Source organism: Triticum aestivum, chromosome 4D (assembly GCF_018294505.1).
Source record: "Triticum aestivum cultivar Chinese Spring chromosome 4D, IWGSC CS RefSeq v2.1, whole genome shotgun sequence".
NCBI lineage: Eukaryota > Viridiplantae > Streptophyta > Magnoliopsida > Poales > Poaceae > Triticum > Triticum aestivum.
The window spans coordinates 150,979,791-150,989,882 of NC_057805.1; the positions used below are offsets into that span (position 1 = coordinate 150,979,791).

Here is a 10,092-nt window from a genome sequence, read left to right on the forward strand (position 1 = left end):
GACAGAGTAACACATTAGGCAAGATGACATGATGTAGAGGGATAAACTCAAGCAATATGATATAAACCCCATCTTTTTATCCTCGATGGCAACAATCGAATACGTGCCTTGCTGCCCCTGCTGTCACTGGGATCGACCACCGCAAGATTCAACCCAAAGCTAAGCACTTCTCCCATTGCAAGACAGATCAATCTAGTATGCCAAACTAAACCAATAATTCGAAGAGACTTGCAAAGATATCAAATCATGCATATAAGCATTCAGAGAAGAATCAAATACTGTTCATAAGTAATCTTGATCATAAACCCACAATTCATCGGATCTCGGCAAAAACACCGCAAAAAGTATTACATTGAATAGATCTCCAAGAACATCAAGGAGAACTTTGTATTGAGAACCAAAGAGAGAGAAGAAGCCATCTAGCTAATAACTATGGACCCGAAGGTCTATGGTAAACTACTCACACATCATCGGAGAGGCTATGGCGTTGATGTAGAAGCCCTCCGTGATCTATTCCCCCTCCTGCGGAGCATCGGAAAATGCCCCAAGATGGGATCTCACGGGTACAGAAGGTTGCGGCGGTGGAAAATTGGTTTCGTGGCTCCCATGGATGTTTTCAGGGTATAAGTGTATATATATAGGCGAATGAAGTAGGTTGATGGAGCTACGAGGGGCCACTACAAGAAATATGTCAACTTGTGACCCTCACTATTGGCCGCTGGAAGGTCATTGTTTTTCATTTGTGACCTTTTTTGACAAAAAACAGAAGGTCAAAAGATGGCGGTCGTAAACTAAAATTAACGACCTTCTATAAAAGGTCGTTGGTTCTTTGACCAAATTTTTGGTCACTAGCAGCCTCCCCAGGACACGTAGGATCCAGCGTGGCAAGATGACGTGGATAAGAATCAGCCCGGTCCAATTCGGTGTTTATATGGGCCAAGCCCATTAATTCAGCCCATTTATATATATTTTTCCTGTGAATTTTTTGTCAGCTTCATGGGCCAAGCCCAACAATTCGGCCTTTTAATTTTCTGGGCCATGGCCCTTTTCCAGACCATTTCGTTAAGCCTTTTTGTTCATGTTTTCCAAAAATAAACAATGTACCGGTCCACTATTATTTGGGCCATAGCCTTTTTAGAGCCCATATATTATTTGGTCCAATAGAATATTTGGTCTTTTTATTCACTGATTTCCAGTTTACACATTTGAACAGCAAACACTCAATAATTCTCTTGATTAAATGATTAAATTCAGAAATCATTCAGCCAACTACACACAACATCACATACATGTTCGCATGCCCAACATCAACTAAACTTAGCAGATACAAGCAAAAACAGATACACAAGCACATACAAGTGCTTACAAGCAAAAACAGATACACAAGCACCAAAACATGGTGCAACATCAACTAAAACTGTGTTGCGCATCTCCATGCCTCTTCTGATCTTCCGTCACAGCAACAACAGCCTAAACAACATTAGATCCTAATCCAGATCACCAAAAAGAAACATTATTAAATGTTTAGAGACAATGCCATCAACATGAGGCGGTAATCCAACTTAACACGTTGTCAACATATTTTACATATGCAAATAACTAAGCTTATACTGTATAAGTTTAAGATCCAAATGCAATATGAAATTGAATTGCCAAATAGTAGCATGGTACATTGGTACAAGTGCAGGTCGTCAATGAACCCTTGAGCAAATGAAAATCTCAAGGCCAATTGCACAGAAACTAGAGCTTGTGGTAGCCAGAAAAGGCATGCGCACAAGCTGCACCAATTAAGAGGGGTGCAGGATTCTAAATGAGTACAGCGCCAAGCTGCTCCTAACAATCTCAACACTTGTATTTTTGCTTGTTGTAATCTAAACTATATGTCACCACAAGTTCTATGATGCATCCAAACTTGTGAAATTCGTGCATAGATTCAAGTATGATACTAAGTGAGCAGGTAGAATCACCCAAGCATGGAGGCAAGTGTCTCACCTGCGGCAACTGACCAGGAGCAAAGTTGAGCACGACCGAGGCAGGAGCAGCTGGAGTAGCACGGCCAGCCTTGAGGTTCGGGGCATCCACAGCCTGCCTGGCATCGGGTGCCCAGAGCGAGGGGAGGGAGCATCGGGGCGTGCCTGCATGATGAAGGAAAGCAGCATCAGAGAGATAAAGACTAAAGGACATGTGGTAGCAAAAGGAATATCAAACTGCTGTCATAACTTGACTGTGAAGTTAAGGAACCTCTTTACTCTTTACTTTGCAGAGAAGGGAGCATGTAGGTTCATGATAACTAATGTACTAGTAGAGAAGTGGTAAATTAGAAGTTCTCTGCACAATGAATGGGCAGATCCATCCTTGAACCCACTCTAATGTCTCGGAAAGATTAATCTCAAACAGCAACCAAATTCCAGAGTGCTCAGGCCCAAATTCTACAAGACGTCTAAAGTACAGTAATATACAGTACATCATAGCAAACCGACTTGACGAGTTTAGTTTAACAACCCTCTAAACAATTCAGCAATAAGAGCATACAACTACAGGAAAACAGAGCATAATTCAGTTCTAATATGCACGACTGAAACTACTCCAATTTTGGTTTTAATATGTATACAGCACACATCATTGACCACGGAGCATACGGCCACAGCAAAACAAGGGAGCAATTCAGGGCAAGGAATACTACAGTTGCTTGAGACATGTGCTACTCGCTCGAAAGTAATCGGCAACCAACGAGTCAATAAAAGTGTGCAAGTAGGTCATTCTACCCAATGAGATTAATACACTACAATATCTATCTAAGACAAGATCGCCACCGACATTAAACTGTACTATATTTCTGGACAGCAAACTAAATAGACGGCTGCTCTCAAACCATAAATCAAAACGAAGCAAACAAGTACTCTACAGAAACCTTAGAACATGCTTTACAACTCATATGTAGAGGCCAACTTGAAATTATGAGCATAACAAACTCGTTTTTTAGTTAAAAGCTCGCTGCTCAAAACTGTCAGGTAGTGCAGTTTTTTAACTGAACCAAATTCGGTTTACGGAACAGCCAGAGAAATCCAATTCTACGGGAGACATGATCATATTCCTAATCCCATCAGGATTGTATAGGGAAATTCTAAGCAGCGTACATAGCTTTGTCTTATGTAATTAGAATTGTTGAGATGCAAGAAAGGGCAAAATAATCCACACTAACAGTCCAACTAATCAGCCCCATTGCTAACAAAACCTACAGGGACTTGGTTGCTCCAGTGTTATTGAGATAATTAAAATAACACAAGGAGTAGAGAGACAACAGACCGGGTGTTGGCCGATGGCCAGCAGCAGCCCGTGCTCCAACGACAGCGGCAGCCACGACAACGCAAGGAACAGGGGAACAACAGGAACTAGACAACAACTTACACAGAGTCATTTGTTTGCCGACTAGAATGAAAACAGCCAACAACTCACAGCGAGGCATTTGTTATTATACTACAGGAACACAAGATGCAATAACTAAATCAGACGAAGACCAAACTATATAAGTTGTGTCAGTCACAACAGATGAAGAGAGGAAAAAGAGAGGGGATTTGGGCAGTGCGGATCGAATCAACCTTGCTCGCCGCCGGTGAGCTTGACCTGGACGCCCTTGTTGACGAACTTGGCCAGGTCGAGCATCGTCTCGTTGCGCCCCGCCTGAGCAGAAACAAACAACAACACAAGACTCGCATCAAACAAACAGAATCAGCAAAACCATGGGGCCAGACGAACAATTATCACAAAGAACAAGATACCATGAGATGAATGATGGCACTCAAATTCTAATCTCACATAGATAAAATTCATTGCCATAGTAAATTAGTAACAGTACATCTTCACTTGGGTATATATAGTAAGTCAAGTTCGTTCTCATAAGCAAGTATTATCAGGTTACCCTTAACATGGCTGCTTAACTTATACTTAAATGTGAACAAACAGTACATATCAGAATCATGGATTTGATTTAAAGTGACAGCGCCCAGGATAATTGAACAGACAGGGATTTTTCCCCTTGAGAAAAATACAAGCAAGAACAACTTAGGAATCGAGGCCAGGTTTAAAATAAAATGCATACAGTACATCATAGATGTCATCGATGTTTTGTAGTATAAGATTGTTTGTTTCCTGTATCATCTCCATCCATTACAAGTAAGATTAATCTCTAGGTAGCAAGATTCAATCACCTAATTACTTGCCTCTCCTTTCTCCTAAGACTAACAAATCGAGCCGAATCGAGGAGCAACCGCGTGCTGGAACGGGCAATGGTATCCAGATTGCACAACAAGATATCCCCAAATGTAGGAACTGGCACTCTAACTGTGCGTGGCCTTTCCTCCTTTGGTGAGAACCTTCTGTTGGTGGAAACGAGGGCAGAAAAGCAGGGATCGGGGAGAGGAGGAACGGACCTAGAAGGTGAGGATGGAGGGCGTCTCGGCGTGGACGCAGCGGGTGACCCAGGGCTGTGCCAGCGCGCGCGCCCGGCGCGTGAGGTCGTAGTGGGAGGCCGCCCACACCGGATGGCCACCGGGCGCACCCCTCCACCGCCTCCCCCCTTGTCGGCCTCCGCGTCCTCGCCCTCGTCATCCTCCGCGAGCGGGAGGAGGGTGCAGCCGGCCCCCGCAGCGACAACCTGCAGGAACAGCGCGCGGCGACAACCCAGCCCCTTATTTCCATTCCACGGCGACCGGTGATGAGAAAAGTCGGTGGTGCCGCCCCATGGCGCGCCGCTCGTGTTGCTCCTGTGGATGCGCGGCGGCGAAGATGGGCGGCAAAGGTAAGGGAGAGGGAGGGGAGGGGAGGGTGCAGACCGGCGGCGAGCGGAGAGGGAGGCGGATCTGGATCTGGAGCAGCGGTGGGAGGCGGCTGCAAGGGATAGCGCTAGGGTTCGCATGCGGGGCTTCGTGGGGTGAGCGGGTGAGGGAGTATTTTTGTTTGAGACAAAGATGGGGTGAGGGAGAAAGGGCTGTCGTCGAATCCGGGAGCATCCGACGGCATTGGAGGCACGATCCGCGTGATATGCCTATGCACCAATCAGAACCCAGTACACGTTATGGCCATCTAAATTGGTCGTAATCGACTAAAAATAAGGTGTTGAATCATATAAACAGTTTTATGATATGAGAAATTCAAAAAAAATAAAAACATTCTCATTGTGTCAGCAAATCTGACGTACCTTTTAGGAAAACTAACAAACTTGGAATTGGAATAAGACAAATATCTTTAAAAAGTGTTATGAGAAATGAGTTTTTAGGAAAAAATTATTTTCTATTTTCGGAATGACAAAATTCTTTTTTTGAGAAGAATCTACCAAATATTTGTTTCAAAATTGCATCACACCATTTACAAAACTATAAGACATCATTTTATGTACAGTTGACCAAATCTTAACATGTAAAATGTTTTCGATCCACCTCTCATGAAAAAGACAAGTTATGTTTCAAAAAAGAATCTACCTGAGCATTCTTTTGTTTTTATTCTATCTTTTCACATGAAAAATTAAAAGAAAATGATCTCATATTGTGCACAAGGGTGCATCTTGGAATTCCAAACAATGTTGCCTAAGGGAGTTTTCATTTTCTTTGCACGAAAAATTCATTTTCCATTTTTTTGAGTGCCCGAAATGAGTTTTTTTTGTGAAGGACCTACCATATATTTGTTGCAAAATTGGACCGAATCAATTTTCTAAAATACTAGGCCATATTTAATTGACAATTGACCAAATGGTTGGGTGTCAAAAGTTTTGATCCACCTTTGGTGAAAAAGACAAATTTCCGCCGATTCAGTTGGAAGCGTGTCAAATTTGAACTGCAGCCGCCTCATAGTTTGCTCTATATTTTTCCAAAATCATTTCTAGGTACATAAGTATATATTTAATCAAATAAACACCAAAAAATTCCAAGATTCAACCACTATCTAGGAACGGTCAAGCCCGCCGTTTTGACTGCATTTTGAAACGGGCATAAAAAATTCAAAAAAAATCAAAAAATTGAGAAACCTTCGCATTGTGTCATTATATGTGACCAAGTTTCCAGGAAAAATAATAAACTTGTAATATGGCAATTATTTTAAAAAAGTGTTCTGAGAAATGAGCTATCATGCGTGAAGATTCATGGCTTTCAAGCCAAATGATCAATCTTATGGCCACATTCATGGCATAGTTTGTTCAAATGATCTCAAATTGTGCACAAGGGTGCATCTTGGAATTCCAAACAATGTTGCCTAAGAGATTTTTCATTTTCTTTGCACGGAAACTTCATTTTCCATTTTTTGAGTGCCCGAAATGAGTTTTTTTGTGAAGGACCTACCATATATTTGTTGCAAAATTTGACCGAATCAATTTTCTAAAATACTAGGCCATGTTTAATGCACAATTGATCAAATGATTGGGTGTCAAATGTTTTGATCCACCTCTGGTGAAAAAGACAAATTTCCGCCGATTCAGTTGGAAGCGGGTCAAATTTGAACTGCAGCTGCCTCATAGTTTGCTCTATATTTTTTTCCAAAAACCATTTCTAGGTACATAAGTATCTATTTAATTAGAGAAACACCAAAAAAAATCCAAGATTCAACCACTAGCTAGGAACGGTCAAGCCTGCCGTTTTGACCGCATTTCGAAACGGGCATAAAAAATTCAAAAGAAAATCAAAAAATTGGAAAACCTTCGCATTGTGTCATTATATGTGACCAAGTTTCCAGGAAAAATAATAAACTTGTAATACGGCAATTATTTTTAAAAAGTGTTCTCAGAAATGAGCTATCATGCGTGAAGATTCATGGCTTTCAAGCCAAATGATCAACCTTATGGCCACATTCATGGCATAGTTTGTTCAAATGATCTCAAATTGTGCACAAGGGTGCATCTTGGAATTCCAAACAATGTTGCCTAAGAGAGTTTTCATTTTCTTTGCACGGAAACTTCATTTTCCATTTTTTGAGTGCCCGAAATGAGTTTTTTTGTGAAGGACCTACCATATATTTGTTGCAAAATTTGACCGAATCAATTTTCTAAAATACTAGGCCATGTTTAATGCACAATTGATCAAATGATTGGGTGTCAAATGTTTTGATCCACCTCTGGTGAAAAAACAAATTTTCGCCGATTTAGTTGGAAGCGGGTCAAATTTGAACTGCAGCTGCCTCATAGTTTGCTCTATATTTTTTTCCAAAAACCATTTCTAGGTACATAAGTATCTATTTAATCAGAGAAACACCAAAAAAATTCCAAGATTCAACCACTAGCTAGGAACGGTCAAGCCCGCCGTTTTGACCGCATTTCGAAACGGGCATAAAAATTCAAAAGAAAATCAAAAAATTGGAAAACCTTCGCATTGTGTCATTATATGTGACCAAGTTTCCAGGAAAAATAATAAACTTGTAAGACGGCAATTATTTTTAAAAAGTGTTATCAGAAATGAGCTATCATGCGTGAAGATTCATGGCTTTCAAGCCAATGATCAATCTTATGGCCACATTCATGCCATAGTTTGTTCAAATGATCTCAAATTGTGCACAAGGGTGCATCTTGGAATTCCAAACAATGTTGCCTAAGGGAGTTTTCATTTTGTTTGCACGGAAAATTCATTTTCCATTTTTCGAGTGCCCGAAATGAGTTTTTTTGTGAAGGACCTACCATATATTTGTTGCAAAATTGGACCAAATCAATTTTATAAAATACTAGGCCATGTTTAATGCACAATTGAAAAAATGGTTGGGTGTCAAAAGTTTTGATCCACCTCTGGTGAAAAAGACAAATTACCACCGATTCAGTTGGAAGCGGGTCAAATTTGAACTGCAGCCGCCTCATAGTTTGCTCTTTATTATTTCCAAAAATCATTTCTAGGTACATAAGTATCTATTTAAGCATAAATACATGGTTTGGTAGCGATACATCGAGGTTTGCATGGTGGCCCAGGGCTCCAACTCCAAAGCGCGTAAACTCGCATGCCCGCCGCGTGGTCACCGCGTGACCTTGGCGTTGGCATGCGTTCTGGGAGGCCCAGGCATGTCTAGTGGGTTGGGCACTCCCAGGTAGGTGCTAGGAAGAAAATTACAACAGAAGAATCTCACGAGGAGACCGACCTATGCTCAAAGATGAATTAGCAGCCAAGTGTTTAATTAGCGGTATGGGAAATGCACATTGCCAATGGGCGTGAATTTTGGCTGAGGATGATCATCTACTAAGAAGACTGTCTTCACAAAGTTTCAGCTCAAAAGGAGGATCCTAGGTGGTACTTGCTTTGCAAAGTACTACACTGGACAAAAATATGAATGTTGAAGCTGGGCTCAAAATAATGAATGGATTGAGCTGAAATTTGGTGGAGGATGGTTATTTGGGCATAGGAAACCACTATAGAAAATTGATACCATTTGGACATGCCAAAGTGGTACTTCCTTCACACTACTCTTCTCTGGACAATAACTTGGGAAAATTAGCGAGAGAAATTGGATAAATGAAATGAGCTCAAATTTGGTGTAGCTAAGTTACATAGGTATGGTCATGCGCTGGTAAAATTTCAGATCATTTGGGTAAGCCTAGCTAGTACTTACTTCACAAAGCTTCTCTCGAGGTAGAAACTTTGGAAATTGAACCTGGGCTCACATAAATGATTTAACTGAGCTGCAATTTGGAGGAGGGTGATAATTTTGGCATATGAAGGAACTGTATAAATTTCATGTCATTTGGATATATAAAAAGGTACTTCCTTCACAATGCTTCTAGGTGGACAAAAACTTTGGAAATGTGCCAAGGAAGATTTACTGGGCAAATGGAGCTGAATTTTATCATGAGGCAATGATTTGGATAGGAAAGAGTGCCCAAAATTTTTTTGGGCAATCAAGAATATATAAATAGCACTTCCTTCATAAAGTGCTCTTGTGAACAGAATAGGAAAATAAATATTGTTGAATTAGTTTTGAACTAGGCAAGGAAGGATTTTTACATATTTCACGAAGATATGACCCAAAGAATTTATGAGATTTTTTTGGGAATTTTGGGAGTGACAGAAATACAGGTTGCTTCACAACCTAGGGCAAAAATTGACACATGGACATGACACATAGGCAAAACTGATGAGGTGGCGCCTAGTCATAGCAATAAGTACTAATGCATCCACGTTCACAACCTCATGACCATTTATATTAGTTGTCATTAGGTAGAAATAAGGTCATGGACCACTCTTGTCTGCTTTATGACCATTTGGTGTAAGGCAATTCAGGGTTTGAGCCCTTCCAAGCGAAATGGCCGTGGATTTACGACCAATTCAGCTAGGGTCACTAAGAGAAGGTCACTAGTTGACATATTTCATGTAGTGGGCCCACGAGGGTGGGGGGCGCGCCTACCCCCCTGGGCGCGCCCTCCTACCTCGTGGCCGCCTCGTTGCGTCTCTGACTTCCACTCCAAGTCTCCTGGATTACGTTTGTTCCAAGAAAGATCCTCGCGGAGGTTTCATTCCGTTTGGATTCCGTTTGATATTCCTTTTCTGCAAAACAATGAAATAGGCAAAAAAACAGCAACTAGCACTGGGCCTCCGGTTAATAGGTTAGTCCCAAAAATAATATAAAAGGGCATATTAAAGCCCATGAAACATCCAAAACAGATAATATAATAGCATGGAACAATCAAAAATTATAGATACGTTGGAGAGGTATCACTCACCGAGCACTATTGCAGAGCTGGAAGCCGCAAGCATCATCGAGGTCTCCACGGACCCACGTGAGCTCGTGTACATGCCAGCGCTAGCGCCCATGCCCTTGCGCGCACCTACACCCACCGCGGCGCCGGTCCCGTGCGTATGCCTGCACCCGCCGTGCCGGCGCCCCCCTCAGCGGCATGGGCCGCCGCCGTCGACCGCTACCTCGCAGCACTGCAAGTTGCCGTCCTCCCGCGCCCTGCCCGTCAATCGCGTGATGAAATGATGTTTGATTTCCAAGTGAAGAACATTATGTGCCGCCTTGAAGATTTCAACAACGGCGTCCCGGAGGACCACAACGACAAAGCCGGCGAGGGACGCTGCCTCCGCCACGCCGGAGTTAGTTTTTTTGGGTTTAATACTGTATCTCGATCATATG

General features: G+C 42.0%; 1 long non-coding RNA gene across 2 annotated transcripts; it reads right to left on the reverse strand.

The window, feature by feature from the left end:
- Positions 1 to 1,220: 1,220 nt before the first annotated feature.
- On the reverse strand, positions 1,221 to 4,965 carry LOC123096957 (uncharacterized). Of its 2 annotated transcripts, none has more exons than XR_006446813.1 (4): positions 4,431 to 4,965; positions 3,600 to 3,681; positions 1,993 to 2,135; positions 1,221 to 1,470 (listed from the first exon to the last, which is right to left on the reverse strand). It is a non-coding gene; the product is annotated as an uncharacterized lncRNA (long non-coding RNA). The 2 variants fall into 2 exon arrangements; XR_006446814.1 differs by having other exon boundaries at positions 1,221 to 1,487; positions 4,431 to 4,964.
- Positions 4,966 to 10,092: the final 5,127 nt, after the last annotated feature.